Source organism: Salvelinus sp. IW2-2015, linkage group LG1 (assembly GCF_002910315.2).
Source record: "Salvelinus sp. IW2-2015 linkage group LG1, ASM291031v2, whole genome shotgun sequence".
In the NCBI taxonomy this organism is placed as follows: Eukaryota; Metazoa; Chordata; class Actinopteri; order Salmoniformes; family Salmonidae; genus Salvelinus; species Salvelinus sp. IW2-2015.
Window position 1 is genome coordinate 25,374,159 of NC_036838.1, and position 22,098 is coordinate 25,396,256.

Consider the following 22,098-nt stretch of genomic DNA (forward strand, 5'->3'; position numbering starts at 1 on the left):
GACATAATTGAGGCTATGATTAAGAAGTTGGGGTTCTTCTTTGTCTGCTTCTTAGGGATAGGGGGCAGTATTCGGAAGTTTGGATGACTGATGTTCCCAAAGTAAACTGCCTGTTACTCAGGCCTAGACAATAGGATATGCATATAATTAGTAGTATTGGATAGCAAACACTCTAAAGTTTCCAAAACTGTTAGAATAATGTCTGTGAGTATAACAGAACTGATATGGCAGGCAAACACCCGAGGAGAATCAATCCAGATTTTTTTTGAGCTCACCACTCATTGAAATTGCTGTCTATGGGAAAATCAATGGAATACCTCCCAGATTTCAGTTCCTAGGGCTTCCAGTAGATGTCAATAGTCTTTAGAAAGAGTTTCAGGCTTGTTTTTTGAAAAATTAGCTAGAATTTGTAGTTTTTCTAGGTGGCTCCCATTTTGGCTTTAGTATTGTGGCGCGCGTGGATGACGACGCGCACTTCATTATTTATCTCCGGTAATGAACATACTATTCTCCGTCTCAAATTGTGTCATTTATTTACATATTAGGGTACCTGAGGATTGATTAGAAACATTGTTTGACTTGTTTGGACGWAGTTTATTGGTAACTTTTGGGATTCATTTGTATGCATTTTGAACGAGGGAAACCGGTGGATTACTGAATCATGKGCGCCAACTAAACTGACTTTTTTGGGATATAAAGAAGGACTTTATCGAAKAATTACGARCATTTGTTATGTAGCTGGGACCKTTGGGATTGCAAACAGAGGAAGATCTTCKGAGGTAAGTYATTTATTTTATCGCTATTTCTGACTTTCGTGATGCCTCTGATTGTTTGGAAAATGTTTGTAATGCTTTTGTATGRGGGGTGCTGTCCTCAGATAATCGCATGGTATGCTTTRGTCGTAAAGTCAATTTGAAATCTGATAAAGCAGCTGGATTAACAAGAAGTTAAGCTTTTAAACGATGTACGACACCTGTATTTTCATGAATGTTTAATATTAGGAATTTTGTATTTAGAATTTTGCGCTCTGCAATTTCACCGGATGTTTGCGAGCTGGGACGCTAGCGTCCCACTGAACCGCAAGAAGGACAACACACAAGCACCTGAGRGAGTTGGGTGCGCAATTACTCAGGTACTTTCCCAAAATGGATGACACAAACAACTGGACTCGTTATCCCTTTCATGCCCTGCCTCCAGTCCACTTACCGATATCTGAACAAGAGAGCCTCATCGAAATTYCAAAAGCGGTTCTGTGAAAATTGAATTTAATCAGAAGCCACTGCCAGATTTCTGGATTGGGCTGTGCTCAGCGTTTCTTGTTTTGGAAAATRATGCTGTTAAGACACTGATGCCCTTTGCAACCATGTATCTATGTGAGAATGGATTCTCAGTCCTCACTAGCATGATAACTAAATACAGCCACAGACTGTGTGTGGAAAATGATTTAAGACTGAGATTCTCTCCAATACAACCCAACATTGCAGAGTTATGTGCATCCTTTCAAGCATACCCTTCTCATTAACTTGTGGTGAGTAATTCACKATTTTTTATGAACAAATAAGGTTTTATATGTAAGATGGCTAAATAAAGAGCAACATAATTGATTATTAGTATGTTATTATTTGTGCGCTGATCCTATAAGAGCACCTCCTACGAGTCTGGTTGTGACAAAAACTCACACTCATTCTTATGTTTCAGAAATMTATCATATAGTGTGTGTGTGGCAGGCTTACAATGATGGCAAATAACATTTGAGAGTGCACTGACCCTGGTGCTAGAGGGGGTACGCAGCTGGAGGTTGAARGTTTGAAGGGGTACAMGACTATAATGCTGTTGATGTGAGCCATGACCAGCCTTTCAAAGCACTTCATGGCTTCCAACGTGAGTGCTATGGGGCAGTAATCATTTAGGCAGSTTACTTTCGCTTCCTTGGGCACAGGGACTATGGTGGTCTGCTTAAAACATATAGGTATTACAGACTTGGTCAGGGAGAGGTTGAAAATGTCAGTGAAGATACTTGCCAGTTGGTCTGCACYTGCTTTGAGTACACATCCTGGTAATCCATCTGGCCCCACAGCTTTGTGAATGTTGACCTGTTTAAAGGTCTTGCTCACATCAGCTACCGAGAGTGTTATCAAACAGTCGTCCTGGAACAGCTGGTGCTCTCATGCATGCTTCAGTGTTGCTTGCCTTGAAGTGAGTATAAAAGGCATTTAGCTCATCTGGTAGGCTRGCGTCACTGGGCAGCTCACTCCTGGGTTTCCCTTCGTAGTCCATAATAGTTTTCAAGTCCTGCCACATCCGACAAGTGTCAGAGCCGGTGTAGTAGGATTCAATCTTTATCCTCACATCTAGGGAAAGATTTGTAATGTTGTACTTCTTTTTGACYAAATTCGTGCAAKTGTTGGGTTTTTGAGCTAGTGCCCAATGGACTCCCATTCACTACTTGAAGGAGTGTGCTCCTTGTTCCCGAATCGCCTAGAATGTGGTTGGTTTTACTGTGTTTAGCTAAGTTTGTTTGCTAGCTAGCTACCTAGTTGGATAGCCAGCCAGCCCATAGGGTGCATTACATTGTGGATTTTGTAGTTGACTTTTGTAGTCGACATGTTGCTACCAACCTTATAATGGAAAAATGTAACATTTGTTCACAAAAATATTGTTCTCACATATTATTGGTATTTAACACTGTAAATTAAAGGAAACAGTGTTTACGAGTGGATTTTCCTTTAGGTTTCTTCTTKAGAAGGTTTTGTGATTCCAGGCCCTGGCTGAAATACATGTGTATTTAGGTATTTGTATTTYAAAATTCACTTTTTTGAGTATTTTCAAATGAACAAGCCAATACTACTACTTACTTTAGAAGTATTTCTACAATGTATACTTTAAACCAAATATTCTACCAGATGCAAAAAACAAAAGGTCATTTTGACTCGTTTCCTCTGTTATATATCAAAATATGTTTTAAAAATTACAGTATTTGACTTCACATCACATTGAACAGATTATTGTCCTAAGGTATGGTTCACAGGTGTTATTTGAAAGTAGTTCTGGGAAAGGGTCATTTTGTGTGTGAGATCTCCCCAGGCGAATTCATGGGGATGCCAGTTTGTCAGTTTGTGTCAGTTTGAGGTGTTTGGTGCAGAGTGACAGTACAGCGTCTTGTGACTAGTCCGAAGTCAACTTCTGTTGCGTCCGAACAGTTTGGGCTACACACTAATAGGTGAGAATCTCATGAACACGTACATGTCGGTTGTTTTGCTCTTTGACTCCCACAGGCCTCACAAGACTCGTCTGCGGGTCCATCGGTACCGGTTGAAAAAATGTATGGAAGTATACACTGAGTATACTAAAAATTAAGAACACCTTCCTAATATTGAGTTGCACTCTCCAATTTTTCCCACACAACAGCCTTAATTCGTCAGAGCATGGACTCTACAAGGTGTCAAAAGCATTCCACAGGGATGCTGTGCCATATTGACTCCAATGCTTCCCACAGTTGTGTCAAGTTGGCTGGATGTCCTTTGGGTGGTGGACTATTATAGATACACACGGGAAACAGTTGAGCGTGAAAAACCCAGCAGCATTGCAGTTCTTGACACAAACCGGTGTGCCTGGCACCTACTACCATACCCCGTTGAAAGTTACTTAAATATTTTGTCTTACCCCTTCACCTTCTGAATGGCACACATACACTATCCGTGTCTGAATCGTCTCAAGGCTTTAAAATCCTTCTTTAACCTTTCACCTCCCCTTTATCTACACTGATTAAGTGGATTTAACAAGTGGCATCAATAAGGGATCGTAGCTTTCACCTGGTAAGTCTGTCATGGAAAGTGTGTTCTTAATGTTTTGTACACTCACTGTGTATAAACTAAACTGGTATGCTTCTTGGGTGGGGGTGGGTTATACAACTACCTTGAGCAAGCTTTTGAACTGGGTAATCATGTTAAATACTGTACGTAAATACATGGTCAGACTCCAAACAAACTTAACGAGAGACAGTCAGTTTTATTGGACTCAATTTGATCAATCAGTTTCTCTGGAAATAAAGGCAATTCCAGGAGATTAGAAGTCAGTTGCAATTATATGCGTATTCTTGTCTGAAAGCCTAAATTACGTTATTAGTTTACTGTCTAGTTATTATTTTACTGTCTAATCAGGGTATTTTAATAGGTGTTCATTTTTGCTGCTGACATGATAGGTGTAGCTGATAACCAGTTCTTGTTTACAACAAGTGAGGTTATCACACAGCAACATTTGGCACAAACACAAGACCAGTGTGCAGAAGTTGCTTTTTGACAATGAAAAGGCTGTGGTTGAACTATAAAATACCCAGCCAGCCCATCTGATAACTCCCACGTCTAAGCGACTGAGGAGAAGAGAAGGAAAGCAGGGTTAAGGGCCATCACTTTAACGGCATCATTCAATTTAGATATATGACATTAAAAGCCAGAAAATCTCTCCAAATCTGACAGGGGATGACCTACACAACAGTCCTCTCCACCGCAGAGAGATCAGCCTGTAACATTATCCAACACCCCCGAATACCCCTGCCCAACCCCTTACCAATCCCGACCAGCTAAAACCCAGAGGAACTGGACTTATAAAAATAGAGTCTGGCTCATTTTGTGGTTTTGGATGAATATAAAGTGGGAACATTGAGTTTGCCTTCAGTACAGCGCCACAAACCAGTCATAAAAGACCAAAGGTAACAAATATACAGAACAAAAATATAAACGCAACCTGTAAAGTGTTGGTCCAATGTTTCATGAGCTGAAATAAAATTTCCCCCAAATTTTCCATACACAAAAAGCTTATTTCTCTAAAATGTTGTGCACAAATGTGTTTACATCCTTGTTAGTGAACATTTCTTCTTTGCCAAGATAATCTGTCCAACTGACAGGTATGGCATATCAAGAAACTGATTAATTAAACAGTATGATCATTACACAGGTGAAACTTTTGCATGGGACAATAAAAGGCCACTCTAAAATGTGCAGTTTTGTCATATGACACAATGCCACAGATGTATCAAGTTGAGGGAGCGTGCAATTGCCATGCTGATTGCAGGAATGTCCACTAGAGCTGTTGCCAGATAATTGAATGTTAATTTCTCTACCATAAGCCGCCTCCAACGTCGTTTTAGAGAATTTGGCAGTACGTCCAACCAGCCTCYCAACCCCTTTGGCAAGCATTGTCCCCAAATCCCCAAACTAGCTCATTTCAAAAGTGACTGGTGACTCGACTTGCATTCTGGAGTAGAATAGCTCCTCTCTATTAGGTAAGTGGGCTCTCAGAGCAACAGCAGCAATAGGGAGCCATATTCGGTCCCATGCCTTGTGTTTACTAATTCCCAAAAAAGGGGTTAGGGGATGCAGCCCATTCCGGACCTCCAGGTCCTCAACAGCATTTTGTAAAAGACCCAATCTCTTCGAGTTAGGGTTCAACAGCTGTTTGGTTCCCGAACAGAGAAGAGAAAACCCAGGCGTCAAGCTAGATTCTTTCTCTTATCTGACAATATCATTGTTCCGACTATACTTCTCCAACAGGGGGCACTTGGTCACGCTCTATACCAGTGTTGTGTTCGAGACCACCTAAAAGTGAGTCCGAGTCAAGACCAAGACCGGGGGAGGCAAGACAGAGTCAAGTCTGAGACCGGGAAGGGGACAAGGGGTCCGAGACCGAGTCAAGACTGATACCAAACCAGGATTCTGTCAAATCACCACCATAATAAGTGTAAATAAAAATGTAAATGTATATAATAAGAGTTCAAAATGTCCAGTATTTCTGTGTTCATATTTCAGAACAACATATGGATTCTAGAAAAATTCAGAATGGTGAAAATAGAGCCACTCTACAAATGATTACTTACTGAAACAGAGAGGGGAACAATCAGCCTTCTACACCTTCAGAGAAGGGATTTATAAAATAATAATAATAATATTATTATTTACAATGATGTTCTGATTTTTTCTCTTCAGTTTTTGTTGGAAAGGAAAGGGTTAACACACAATACTATTTTTCTTTGCTGGTCTCTGGGGAGATAAATCTAGCTAGCTAAGTCAGCCATTGGCTAAGACATCAGAAGCTAGATGAAGGCATCCGCCATTCAACTGTATTAGGGAAAAGGTTTGGAGTGACAATGAAATCAACCAATCACATTTTGACTTAAAAACTTCTTAGGGATCAAATCTCTTTAGCGGGATCGATTTGACAACATTCGGTGAAATGGCAGAGCGCCAAATACAAATTAAATTACTATAAATATTTACCTTTCATGAAATCACAAGTGTAATACATAAAAATAAAGCGTAACTTCTTGTTAATCCAGCCACCATGTCAGATTTCAAAAAGGCTTTACGGCGAAAGAAAACCATGCGATTATCCCCGCAAATGCATGACAAACATTTTTCAACCAGGGAGGTGCAATACGAAAGTCAGAAAAAACGATAGAATTCATGCCTTACCTTTGAAGATCTTCTTCTGTTCTTCTGTATGTCCCAGAAACATCACTAATGGTCCTTTTGTTCGATAAATTCCTTCGTTATGGCCACAAAATGTCCTTTTATTTGGCGCGTTTGATTCAGAAAATACACCGGTTCCAACTCGCCCAACATGACTACAAAGTATCTAATAAATTACCTGTAAATCTGGTACTAACATTTCAAACAACTTTCCTAATCCAAGGTATTTTAAAACATAAATAATCAATAAAATTTAAGACCGAATATACTGTGTTCAATAGAGGATAAAATGAAAGTGGAGCGAGTTCCAGGTCGTGCGCACCAAACTAAAAACTGACATCTAGTGGAAGCGATAGGAACTACAACCAGGTGCCTCATAAATCTAGTTCCCCATGGAAAACTAATTTAAAACACAGTGATCTCAATTTTTTCTTTTCCTGGATGGTTTGTCCTCGGGGTTTCACCTGCTAAGTTGTGTTATACTCACAGACATGATTTGAACAGTTTTAGAAACTTTAGCGTGTTTTCTATCTAAATCTACCAATTATATGCATATCCTAGCTTCTTGGCCTGAGAAACAGGCAGTTTACTTTGGGCATGCTTTTCATCCGGACGTGAAGATACTGCCCCCTAGCCCAAAGAGATTTTGATGAGTGGGACCGTAAAAAAAAACTTCTGCCTTCGTGAAGGCCAACAGATAACTGCGCAATAGGAAGCAATACTTTCCCCACGGTCTAGCTAGCTAGCTTTTGTTGTCAGCTAGTTTGCAGAAGCTGCAGCAACTGTTATCAAACAAGATGTTGTTGATAATTTTTACCTTCTCTCCCTTTTCCAGAATAACTTTCAACAAAAAGTTAAGTTTCAAATGACCATCATCTTATGAGTGGAACTGTATTTTTTATTGCAGAGCACTTGCTATTGCTAGCCATCTCTTTGAATACAACTTGTGTGTAATACATTGTTGCATTTAAAGTGGAACTGACAGCATTTTAGCAACATTACAAACAGGAAGAATGTGACACTTTTTTTCTTCTTCTGAAAAGCGACCACTTAGATATGGCAATTTTCACGTTTTCAAAAATTCTTAAAATTCTTGAGAATTACGTACAGTAACAGCGAAAAGTTAGGACACACCGACTCATTCAAGGGTTTTTCTTTAAATGTACTATTTTCTACATTGTAGAATAATAGTGAAGACATCAAACTATGAAATAACACATATGGAATCATGTAATAACACAAATATTAACATATCAAAATATATTCTATATTTGAGATTCTTCAAAGTAGCCACCCTTTGCCTTGATGACAACTTTGCACGCTCTTGGCATTCTCTCAACCAGCTTCATAAGGTAGTTACCTGGAATGCATTTCAATTAAGAGGTGAGCATTGTTAAAAGTTAATTTGTGGAATTTCTTTCCTTCTTAATGCGTTTGAGCCAATCAGTTGTGTTGTGACAAGGTTAGGGTGGTACACAGAAGATAGCGCTATTTAATAAAATACAAAGTCCATATAATGGTAAGAACAGCTCAAAAAAGCAAAGAGAAATGACAGTGCATAAGACATGAAGGTCAGTCAATCTGGAAAATGTCAAGAACTTTGAAAGTTTCTTCAAGTTCAGTCGAGTGCAAAAACCATCAAGCGCTATGGAAGACCGAGAGTTACCTCTGCTGTGGAGGATAAGTTCATTAGAGTTACCAGCCTCAGAAATTGAAGCACAAATAAATGCTTCAGAGTTCAAGTAACAGACTGTTACGGCTCTCATTTGTGGTACGAAGAGTGGACCAAGACGCAGCGTGGAAAGTGTTCATGATTTTTTTATTCAAAAACGAAAGCGAACAGTTCTGTCAGGCAAAAAAACACTAAACAGAAAACAAGATCCCACAAATCCCAAAAGGAAAATGACAACTTATATATGATCCCCAATCAGAGACAACAATAGCTGCCTCTGATTGGGAACCATACTCAGCCAAAAACACAAAGAAATAGAAAACATAGATTTTCCCACCCGAGGCACACCCTGACCTAACCAAACATAGTGAATAATAAGGATCTCTAAGGTCAGGGTGTGACAGTATCCTCCCCCTAAAGGTGCGGACTCCGGCCGCAAACCTGAACCTATAGGGGAGGGTCCGGGTGGGCATCTACTCTCGGTTGAGGCTTCGGTGCGGGACGCCGACCCCGCTCCGCTTGAGGCTCCCTCCACTTCGGTAACGCCTCTGGTGCAGGGATCGTCGCCGGGACCTCCGGACCGTAGATCTTCGCCAGAGGCTCTGGACTGGGAACCCTCGCTGAAGGGTCTGGACTGGGAACCCTCGCTGAAGGCTCTGGACTGGGAACCCTCGCTGAAGGCTCTGGACTGGGAACCCTCGCTGAAGTCTCTGGACTTGGAACCCTCGATGAAGGCTCTGGACTGCCGACCGTCGCAGGAGGCTCCGGACTGCCGACCGTCGCTGGATGCTCCGGACTGGGGACCTTCGCTGGAGGGTCCGGACCGGGGACCGTCGCTGGAGGCTTCGGACCAGGGACCGTCGCTGGAGGCTCCGGACCGGGGACCGTCGCTGGAGGCTATGTGCCATGGATCGTTGTTGGAGGCTTCGGGGCATGGATCATCGCTGGAGGCTTCGTGCCATGGATTATCACTGGAGGCTTCGTACGTGGAGCTGGAGCAGGTTTCACCGGACTGAGGAGACGTACTGGCAGCCTAGTGAGTGGAGCTGCCACAACACATCCTGGCTGGATACCCACTTTAGCTCGGTGAGTGTGGAGAGCTGGCACAGGACGCACTGGGCTATGAAAGCACACTAGAAGCATAGTGCGTAGAGCCGGCGCAAGACACACTGGACTGTGGAGGCGCACCGGAGGTCTGGAGCGCAGAGCTGGAACAACGCGTCCTGGCTGAATAGCCCCTGTAGCACGGCAAGTGCGGGGGAGTTGGCACAGGCTGCACTGGGTGGTGCTGGCACACTGGGGATACCGTGCATAGAGCTGGCGCAGGATATCCTGGACCGAGGAGACGCACTGGAGACCAGGACCGCTGAGCTGGCACAATCCGTGCTGGCTGGATGCCCACTCTAGCACGGCAACTGCGAGGAGCTGGCACAGAGCGCACCGGGCTGTGAATGTCACACGGTGCCTGACCAGTCACACTCTCCCCATGGTAAGCACGGGGAGTTGGCTCAGGTCTAAAACCTGACTCCGCCAATCTCCCCGTGTGCCCCCCAAAAAACATTTTTGGTGGCTGCCTCTCGTGCTCGCTCCGTTGCTCTAATTCCTCGTATCGTCGCCGTTTTGCTTTTGCTGCCTCCATCTGCTCCCTTGAACGGCGATACTATCCTACCCGCGTCCAGGGTCCTTCTCCATTCATGATCTCCTCCCATGTCCACTCATCCTGGCCACTCTGCTTGGTCCGTTTTTGGTGGGATCTTCTGTTACGGCTCTTGTTTGTGGTAGGAAGAGTGGACCAAGACGCAGCGTGGAAAGTGTTCATGATTTTTTATTCAAAAACACTCAAACAAAATAACGAAAGTCAAAAAACGAAAGCCAACAGTTCTGTCAGGCAAAAAAACACTAAACAGAAAACAAGATCCCACAAAACCCAAAAGGAAAATGACAACTTATATACGATCCCCAATCAAAGACAACGATAGACAGCTGCCTCTGATTGGGAACCATACTCAGCAAAAAACACAAAGAAATAGAAAACAGATTTTCCTACCCGAGTCACACCCTGACCTAACCAAACATAGAGAATAATAAGGATCTCTAAGGTCAGGGCGTGACACAGACACATATCAACATAAACTGGTCAGAAGAGACTGTGTGAGTCTGGTCTTCATGGTTGAATTGCAGCAAAGAAACCACTAAAAAAGTACACCAATAAGAAAAAGTGACTTGCTTGGGCCAACAAACACAAGCAATGGACATTAGATCGGTGGAAATCTGTCCTTTGGTCTGAGTCCAAATTCGCAATTTTTGTGAGACGCAGAGTAGGCAAACGGATGATCTCTGCATGTGTGGTTCCCACCGTGAAGCATGGAGGATGAGGTGTGATGATGTGGGGGTGCTTTGCTGTTGACACTGTATGTGATTTATTTAGAACCAGCATGGCTACCACAGCATTCTGCAGCGATACTCCAGCGATACGCTTAGTYGGACTATCATTTGTTTTTCAATAGGACAATGACCCAACACACCTCCAGGCTGTGTAAGGGCTATTTGACCAAGACTAAGAGTGATGGAGTGCTGTATCAGGTGACCTGGCCTCCACGATCACCCGACCTCAACCCAATTGAGATGGTTTGTGATGAGTTGGACTGCAGATTGAAGGAAAAGCAGCCAACAAGTGCTCATTATATGTGGGAACTCCTTCAAGACTGTTGGAAAAGCATTCCAGGTGAAGCTGGTTTAGAGAATGCCAAGACTGTGCAAAGCTGCCATCAAGGCAAAGGGTGGCTACTTTGAGGAATCTAAAATCTAAAATCTATTTTGTTTAACACTTTTTTTGGTTACTACATCATTCCATGTGTATAGTTTTAATGTTTTCACTATTATTCTACAATGGTGAATATAGTAAAAATAAAGAAAAACCCTTGAATGAGTAGGTGTGTCCAATCCATTGACTGTTACTGTATACTAAGGCATTTGTGAAATTTCTATTGCAATATACAGTGGGAAAGCGTCAGTGCGTTTGTAAAATGAATAGACACTTCATGAAATAAAACCAAATAAATCAAATCAAAAGTGTATTTGTCACGTGCACCGAATACAGCAAGTGTATGTATACCTTACAGTGAAATGCTTACTGACAAGCCCTAACCAACAATGCAATTATTAAGTAGAAAATAGGTACTGGTAAACAATAGATAATTAAAGAAAAAACAACAAAACAGTAAAATGACAGTGAAAATAACAGCAGCGATGCTATATACAGGAGGTACCGGTACAGAGTCAATGTGCAGGGCACCGGTTAGTRGAGATAATTGATATGTACATGTAGGTATAGTTAAAGTGACTATGCATAGATGATAAACAGGGAGTTGCAGCAGCGTAAAAGAGGGATTCGCGGGGGGGGGGGGCACAATGCAAATAGTCCGGGTAGCCATTTGATTACCTGGAGTCTTATGATTTGGGGGTAAAAGCTGTTGAGAAGCCTTTTGGTCCTAGACTTGGCGCTCTGCTAACGCTTGCCTTGCAGTATCAGAGAGAACAGTCTATGACTGGGGTGGCTGGGGTGTAGAGGTCCTGGATGGCAAGCAGCTTAGCCCCAGTGATGTACTGGGCCGTACGCACTACCCTCTGTAGTGCCTTGCAGTCGGAGCCTGAGCAGTTGCTGTACCAGGCAGTGATGCAACCAGTCAGGATTAGAGGTCGGCCGATTAATCGGAATGGCCGATTAATTAGGGCCGATTTCAAGTTTTCATAACAATCGGAAATCGGTTATTTTGGACGCCGATTTTGCCTAATTTTCTATTATATATATTTATTTTTTTACACCTTTATTTAACTAGGCAAGTCAGTTTAGAACCCATTCTTATTTTCAATGACGGCCTAGGAACGGTTCAGCCTTGTTCAGGGGCAGAACGACAGATTTTTACCTTGTCAGCTCAGGATTCAATCTTGCAACCATACGGTTAACTAGTGCAACGCTCTAACCACCTGCCTCACGAGGAGCCCGCCTGTTAGCGAATGCAGTAAGAAGCCAAGGTAAGTTGCTAGCTAGCATTAAACTTATCTTATAAAAAACAATCAATCAATCATAATCACTAGTTATAACGACACATGGTTGATGATATTACTAGTTTATCTAGCGTGTCCTGCGTTGCATATAATCGATGCAGTGCGGATTTGCGAAAAAGGACTGTCGTTGCTCCAACATGTACCTAACCATAAACATCAATGCCTTTCTTAAAATCAATACACAGAAGTATATATTTTTAAACCTGCATATTTAGCTAAAAGAAATCCAGGTTAGCAGGCAATATTAACCAGGTGAAATTGTTTCACTTCTCTTGTGTTCATTGCACGCAGAGTCAGGGTATATGCAACAGTTTGGGCCGCCTGGCTCATTGCAAAATAATTTGCCCGAATTTTACGTAATTATGACATAACATTGAAGGTTGTGCAATGTAACAGGAATATTTAGACTTATGGATGCCACCTGTATGATAAAATACGGAACGGTTCCGTATTTCACTGAAAGAATAAATGTTTGTTTTCGAGATGATAGTTTCCGGATTCGACCATATTAATGACCTAAGGCTCGTATTTCTGTGTGTTATTATGTTATAATTAAGTCTATGATTTGATAGAGCAGTCTGACTGAGCGATGGTAGGCAGCAGCAGGCTCGTAAGCATTCATTCAAACAGCACTTTAGTGCGTTTTGCCAGCATCTCTTCACAATGCTTCAAGCATTGCGCTGTTTATGACTTCAAGCCTATCAACTCCCGAGATTAGGCTGGTYTAACCGATGTGAAATCCCTAGCTAGTTAGCGGGGTGCGCGCTAATAGCGTTTCAAACGTCACTCGCTCTGAGACTTGGAGTAGTTGTTCCCCTTGCTCTGCATGGGTAACGCTGCTTCGAGGGTGGCTGTTGTCGATGTGTTCCTGGTTCGAGCCCAGGTAGCGGCGAGGAGAGGGATGGAAGCTAAACTGTTACACTGGCAATACTAAAGTGCCTATAAGAACATCCAATAGTCAAAGGTATATGAAATACAAATCATATAGAGAGAAATAGTCCTATAATTCCTATAATAACTACAACCTAAAACTTCTTACCTGGGAAAATTGAAGACTCATGTTAAAAGGAACCACGAGCTTTCATATGTTCTGAGCAAGGAACTTAAACGTTAGTCTTACATGGCACATATTGCACTTTTACTTTCTTCTCCAACACTTTGTTTTTGCAWTATTTAAACCAAATTGAACATGTTTCATTATTTATTTGAGGCTAAATRGATTTTATTTATGTATTATATTAAGTTAAAATAAGTGTTCATTCAGTATTGTTGTAATTGTCATTATTACAAATAAATAAATAAAAACTGTCCGATTAATCGGTATCGGCTTTTTTTGGTCCTCCAATAATCGGTATCGGCGTTGAAAAATCATAATCGGTCAACCTCTAGTCAGGATGCTCTCGATGTAGCAGCTGTAGAACCTTTTGAGGATCTGAGGACCCATGCCAAATCTTTTCAGTCTCCTGAGGGGGAATAGGTTTTGTCGTGGCCTCTTCACGACTGTCTTGGTGTGTTTGGACCATTCTAGTTTGTTGGTGATGTGGACACCAAGGAACTTGAAGCTCTCAACCTGCTCCACTATCGCCCTGTCGATGATAATGGGGGCGTGCTCGGTCCTCCTTTTCCTGTAGTCCACAATCATCTCCTTTGTCTTGATTACGTTGAGGGATAGGTTGTTATTCTGGCACCACCCGGCCAGGTCTCTGACCTCCTCCCTATAGGCTGTCTCATCGTTGTCGGTGATCAGGCCTACCACTGTTGTGTCGTCTGCAAAATACGTCTGTGATCGGAGTCTACAAAGATCAGTGCGCTATAGCCAATCAGAGCTACGGTAGGCCTTTATAAAAACAATCCATTTGCCACACGGGCTCGCCATCATTCACTTTGAACTGGACTGTGTGTTTACAGACAGTTGGAACAGCGCTACTCAAATTAGAATTGCATTTGCCAAAAGCCACAAAATACACCTGAATGTATTTCTGCAAATATGTAAACACCGCGGGAGTTTTCTTACATTTGGGAACTTTAGAGTCCTATTGATCAAATATAACGAAGTAACATTAGATAAACCCACTCAAACTTTTTCAGCTCGTCGGATGTTTGCACTGATAAACAATGGGGAATTGTAGCCACCTCGTCCTTCTGCAGCTTGCCTGCCAATGCATGCTTGTCCCAACTAAGCACCCAAGCTAACTGGCTAAAGTTGGCTAGCTTGCTAGCTAGCTACTGTACTTCCAGACATAAATGAGAGAACACCTCACTCTGACTATTTTACTAGTTAGGCTGTTTGAATGTTTTCTAGAGCGTTCTTGACTAACTGTTCCTTTTTTTGTCTACATTTACTGATACCGGTCATATTCAGTGGCTGTTAAGCGTTCAGTTGTTCAGCACTCTGGCACACTCAGACGAGGTGCTCTGAAATCTGAMTACATAGCATATCTCTTGCATTGGCAAAATCACTATGGCTAACTAGCTAACTAAATGACACCTGCATATATATCTGTGTATAGCCACCGAAAAACAATATGAGGGGAAAAAGTCAGTCACTCACCCACTCCTCCAATGGCATGGCATGACATGACATCCTCCTAGCAGCTCTCTATCTAGCTAACGTTAGGCTCTGTGTTTTTAGGTTGCTACATAAATAGTTACGGTAGCCTATTAGCCATGTTATGACCGATTGCATTGACATTCCCAGCCTTAGTTACATTCGTCCGTTTTTGTCCAGAATATTGAGTCATTGAAACTGAAACAGTGCATCCCGAATGGAGGCAGCAAACAATGTACCAGGCCTGCTGTGATTTACAACCTGATAGCAATATGCTTTTGACTACCAAGAAATGTATTGGGGAATTATATTAATATGAATCTATTCTGCCAACAATGACTTTGTGTACATCATAGAACGTTGAGTCAATTATAACCTATTTTTAAAACCTGTTATGAAGTTGGTTTAGTAGCATATACTGGGAATTTATATATTTTTACTGATATTTGCTTGTTTGTTTCATATCTGCAAAGTAGTTAAAAACACTGTCATTTCCACTTTAAACTTTAGGTCACTYGTTAATTTGCGTACTAAACCTGAAAAGTTGTTTCCAATGGGAAGTAATAGTTGTACATTTTGATTTGGAAATGCTTAATGGTTGTGTTTTTGTATTCTTATGATTGGGACCTACTGGCTTTTTATGTCAGAGTTTATGGGTATACGTTTTATACCTGCGTATACCCTCCATTACAGCACTTGCCTTTGTGTTTTACAAACTCCTTACACTTCTACATGAGGGTGCTGGTATTACGGTTGCTGTCCTTTCAGAATCACAAACCTGTCACACAATGAAAGCCTATAGGTGTCCCACTGCGCAAACATGTCTATAATAGATATAAAGACTGTTAAGTTAATGTTTCAAGAAAGGAGTTTATATATTTGGCTTTTCTCCCCATTTTGTTACGTTACAGCCTTATTCTAAAATTGATTAAACTGTTGTTGTTTTTTCATCAATCTACACACACTACCCCATAATGATTTAGCTTAAAACAGGTTTTTAATCATTTTTGCAAATGTATAAAATAAAAAAAACGGAAATATCACATTTACACGGGTATTCATACCCATGCTGCCATCACCATGCTTCACCGTAGGGATGGTACCAGGTTTCCTCCAGACGTGATGCATGGCATTCAGGCCAAAGAGTTCAATCTTGGTTTCATCAGACCAGAGAATCTTGTTTCTCATAATCTGAGAGTCCTTTAGGTGGCTTCTGGCAAACTCCAAGCTTCCGTCTGGTGTAGTGCTGCAGAGATGGTTGTCCTTCTGGAAGGTTCTCCCATCTCCACATAGGTCAATTCCCTGACCAAGGCCCTTCTCCCCCGATTGCTCAGTTTGGCCGGGCYGCCAGCTCTAGGAASAYTCTTGGTGGTTCCAAACTTCTACCATTTAAAAATGATGGAGGCCGCTGTGTTCTTGGGGACCTTCAATGCTGCATTATTTTTTTTGGTACCCTTCTCCAGATCCGTGCCTCGACACAATCCTGTCTTGCACCTGAGCTCAATTTTTTGTCTCATAGCAAAGGGTCTGAATACTTATGTAAATAAGGTATTTTCGTTTTTTAGGTTTAATACATTTGATAAAACTTCTAAACACCTGTTTTCACTTTATCATTATAGGTTATTGTGTGTAGATTGTTGAGGATGTATTATTTATTTTATCCATTTTAGAATAAGGCTGTGACGTAACAGAATGTGGAAAAAGTCAAGGGGTCGAAATATTTTACAAAGTCACTGTAAATGAAACACGAGCCTTCTGGCTACACAAACTTGGTGTTGATGCTAAAGAAGATGGGGCGCGCAAAGAAACAGACACCCAGTACGAGCTTAGAGGGGAGCTACACAGCACAAGTCAGGGGTCATAGGCTACATTTGATTCTACACATTCATCATTTTGAATGTTTCCCCTTTACATGATTATGTATTCACTTGAAAAAAGGCGATTTATTTTTCATGACTTTGTAACAGCTCCAAAAAGTTGTCCACTACAATAAATGCTCACTGGTACCCTAGTTTATAGAAAGACCCTTATTGTTTTCCAAACGCTGCCTTTCTCTATGGAAGAAGGGCGTCTCCACCGTTTATGTTCAGTATGCAAGTTGTGCACCTACTTGGATAGAACAAGAGCATGGCGCAGAGTTACACACGCTTCCTGTTTGGGGTGCCCCCCCCCCTGCAAAGGGGGGCTCCTCATTAATGGCTATCKCTTCGGATAATGGAGACTATTATATTGGTTTACAATAGCAAGGGGGTTTACATCCGCCGGAGGGCTTGAGGGCTCATTATGACAGTGGTTTGACTACCTCTTGAGCACTGTGCGAGGGCGTCTTTACAAAAGATCTGCATGGTGGCATGTTGGGCCGCCCCTCATACGAGGGTTTTTTACTAGACGTCGCCTCTGAGGGGTCATGCTGTTGGAACTGACCCTGGCTTTGGAGAGCATGTCTGCGTTGCTAGAGTTGGCCATATCCCATAGTGAGACATCAAAACAAGTATTTGAAATATAATTTAGGGTTCCTTGCCTAAACCCAGTTCTATGAGAATATGAGTGAGATGTCTCAAAGCTTTCCCTGCTGTCAAGAGTGCAAGGAAGAGGAGATGATTGTGGACTACAGGAAAGGAGGACCGAGCACGCCCCCATTATCATCGACTGGGCTGTAGTGGAGCAGGTTGAGAGTTTCAAGTTCCTTGGTGTCCACATCACCAACAAACTATCATACTCCAAACACACCAAGACAGTCGTGAAGAGGGCACGACAAAGCCTATACTGCCTCAGGAGACTGAACATTTTTGGCATGGGTCCTCAAATCCTCAACATTTTCTACAGCTGCACCATCGAGAGCATCCTGACTGGTTGCATCACTGCCTGGTATGGCAACTGCTCTGCCTCCTACCGCAAGGCACTACAGAGGGTAGTGCGTATGGCCCAGTACATCACTGTGGCCAAGCTTCTAGCCATCCAGGACCTCTATAACAGGCGGTGTCAGAGGAAGGCCCTAAAAATTGTCAAAGACTCCAGCCACCCTAGTCATAGACTGTTCTCTCTGCTACCGCATGGCAAGTGGTACCAGAGCGCCAAGTCTAGGTAAAAAAGGCTTCTCAACAGCTTCTACCCCCAAGCCATAAGACTCCTGAACAGGTAATCAAAGGGCTACCCAGACCCCTCTTTTACGCTGCTGCTACTGTCTGTTACTTATCTATGCATAGTCACTTTAACTCATCCTACATATTACCTCAATTACCTCGACGGTGCCTCCACACATTGACTCTGTATATAGCCTTGCTATAGTTATTTTACTGCTGCTGTTTAATTATTTGTTACTTTTATTTAAAAATATAACTCATCTATTTTTTTACCTAACACTTATTTTTCTTAAAACTTCTTGAAGCTTTGTTGGTTAAGGGCTTGTAAGTAAGAATTTCAGTGTAAGGTCTACACGTGACAAATACAATTTGATTTGAAGTGCCAGTTCGCTTGTTAGCTAACYTTATGGTTAACATTGGCATTTAGCACAACATAGCTAGCTACTCCACTGACTCTTGACAGCTAACAGGCAGCTGCGTAATTGAAAAATGAATTCATTGGGACTTAATTATAATGTTGCTAAATATCTAGTTGTGGCCATCTGGTTAGTATCAACAATTGCTTATTACAAATTCTAGTGAACTAGCAACAACATTAGCAGAGCTTGCAGGTTAGCTTACATTAGTTACAGCAGGCACAAGCCAAACAAGCTACTGCCACTTTGTGGCCTGAAGTACTTAAACAATGAAACAGTAAAACAGTTTTATGTGAACCACAAAAGGTTAACTGCTGACCCTCTGGGCAGAGGTGCTAAGTACCTAGTCAGCTAAATAACGTTATTCAGTAACGTTATAAGAGAAGTCCTTGAATCTTCCTTGAACGTGCACAGTTACGTGCCTTGTTGGTACTGTAGGTACCCACTGACGAAAGTTACGTTTCCAGTAGTTACCAGAAACTGCATTTTGTTTGGCTCTCAATGTACTTTCTGACGTTTAGCAAAGTTATGAGGATGATCTAAAAATAATGTTTTCATATAACGTCTCCTAGGTGTACCTGTGGTGTCAGTTGTCACGAGTTACGTCCCAAGTCACTTCAGGATGTTGACACGAGGGTACCCCTGAATATCTAATGACATTATGAGACACGTAATTGAATCTACCCTGAACATATACACAGTATCCTGTCGGTAGGTGCCTACTGATGAAATATGCAAAAATACAGAAAATAATTAATTCCCTTTTTTTTTTTTTTTTTACTTAAACTGTATCACAATAGAATCAGAAACAAAATCACATCAATAAGCTTACAAAATAACAAGTCAGTAAAAACATGAACACCGCACTCCAATCAAGAACTATAAAACTGCTTAAAGCTGAAAGTTAATAACTATGTTATGTTTCTTCAGGTGCTGCTGCTCCATCCTCATCCACTGTCGCTTCTCCAACACGCTCCTGGAAGTCACAATGACACAAATTGGTCATTATTTTCAGGAAACAAATGATCAAATGCCAGTTTAACGTCGACTCCCTACCACATTCCTTTTGTACTAGCACATTCATTTAGCTATACTGAACGACTGGATTAAAGTGAAGTAATATATATATAAAAAAAAAAAAGTTTTTTATCACACCTTTCTCTTTCACTTGAGCCGAGCTGGTGCATGTTTGAGAGCGTCTGATATTTTGTCATCTACCTCTTGGCAGGTAGCCTTGGGATGTGCTTTCAAGGACGCTCCTACGTTGTGAAAAAAAATAAGGATGGGACATTGCATGCCATATCGCTACTTTTCACCTACGCTGGCCGAGACAGAGGTTGGGTATTGTCCCTCTCTTCCTTCATAGGCAGTTTTGGCCATGAGACCACTCTCCCTCACCTTTCACTGTCCTCTCTCTATGATCTTAACAGGTGGTAGGATTTCACATTTTAGTTTGTAACTGCCTTGTTACTGATTTAAGACATTTGACATTTTTATAAATACACATTTAACTTACCAGCACTTGACCAATAATACTATCTACCAAATAATAATAAATAACAACCTAAACATGTGCATTTACTTACTTGTGACAGCATCATAGATTGATAGCTCATTAAAGGCCCTCTTCCCCTTCCTGCCCTTCAAGGAGTAGCTTGTCCACAGCTCCACTGTTCCAATTTTTCTCACCATTCATCTGATTCCTGATCCCAGGTCCTGGCCACAGCAGAGGGTCAGGTATCAGATCTGATTTAAAAAAAAATAATAATAATTCCCACTCATTTGTGTGTTACTGATAGTAATGAGAAATCATTGTTGTAGTGTATCATGTAATCATGGGCTAAAATGTGCGTAAACAGGCAGAGGGCTGATCGTTTCTTCTTAAGATAAGTTAAGTGTTAAATGGGAAATCAATCCAAACACTAAATAGGCATATGGCATATATGACAACTGCATTCCATTGACATTAAGATATTTCTATTCAATAATATTGCAGGTTGCAATCTCTCAAATCTGGTCGCATTCAAGTGGCTCTCGATAAACAGCTAACTTTTTTTGTCAATTGCTGTTTAAATACGTGAAATAGATTACTTTTTTTTTTTTACAAACAGATACATTTTAAATGGCCATCCCTACCATTTTCTTTTGCTAGCGTGAGTTTTTAAGTATTTCACAGATATCCTTCAGTTCTTGATTTGTTTCTGCAGGGTTTTTCAGCATTTCAAGTTGTCCCAAGGACTCTGAATCCTTTGGCTGCCGGGCCTCTATGGCCGCCATAACTTGGTTCAGAGCAGTCTTGAACTCTGTATGGATCATCTAAAGCTTCATTATTATCCTCATCTCCACTGCTTGAAGATCTGCAAAATAATAAAGACTCAGTTTAGCTGCAAACAGCGTGACAATATAAGCCATGAGTAACAGGCAGAGCATGTATGAAGGCCATGTGAAATACCTRGATCAAAATATCCACCCTTCATATATATATATGCTGACAGCCATACATTTTGGAATTAATGTTGATAATACAAGAGAAGCAACATTTTGTAACATATAGGCTAGCATAATATACCTTCAATGTATCCAGCGGGCATCCAGAAGCCACAGGCTCATCAAGCAGGGATTGCAGCTCTTGGTCTAAAATATAAGTCAAAATTCATGCTGTTATTTAAACTGTCTACATTTACGATTTCGATATCAATATCTTGATGGCTCAAGAAACCTGATTCTGATGCTCTGTCTTGGCCAGCTTCTCCTGGCTGCCACTTGGACTAACTGAGAAAACAGACGAAAAAACATACTTTGCATGCTTTTGAAACTGACACAGCACCAAAAGTGAAGGAATGTCAGTATGGAGCTCAGTGGGAAGGTTAAAGAATCCCAGCAAAAATGTATTCTCAGCATAATTTTCTTTTTAAATAATCCTTTTAGTGTTATGGCAAATACATACAGATATTTACAAACATGGCATCACACTTGTGTTTTACTCCAGAAAATATGCTGATTTCACTACAAGTTTCACCCGTACACAGCACCACAAGTATTTGGAAAGTTCTAACATTATGCACAAAGTAGTAATAATACTTTAAATAACCTAATATGAAAAAATGTGATGGTAATTGTATTCTATTGAGTGGGTTTGAAATGCCTGTAAAGCTATAACACTTCATACAATTCAATTGTTTACCCTAACAAATTACAACCAGACACTTGCTGTCGCTCTGGCTTGAGGTGGCAGATGGCCTCAAGTCCTCYGCATCTGCAACTTCAGAGAATATCCCAGATGTCAAACCGTTACCAGATTCACAGTACATCCCATACAGTTGGTGGGAACAGAACTTTGAGAAAGAAGGCTCGTTTAATCAGACTTGAAACATTTAAAACATTATGTGCCTTGTAGGGTCTTTTCAAAGACACTGGCTCTTGAAGTTGCTAATAGAAGAAAAAAATAGAACTGTTACACTTCGGTAATGTGACTAATAATCAAGTATGTCAAGATCAGATGGGTGAGGTCATTTCTTCTCATATCAACTGTCATTAGGTTATGATTTCATGCCGTCTCTACAATTTAAGACTTGTACTTGCATTAACTGTACGCTTTTCTTCACCCACATACTCGATTGTGTGTCAAACTTACTGTCAACGTGCTGATTATACATGTAATGACCTAGTAGCCTAATGCAGGATCTTACCACTAGGGGCTGGTGGAAGCTGGGGCACTGGAAGCTGGGCTTGTCTGGGTTCATGTGTCTTTTTCTGGAGTGCTTCACCTGCATCATCATCTTACAAAGCACAATACAAAAAAAAGTTGTCTTTATTTTAAGCTACTTCCTGATGAATGTAATACACA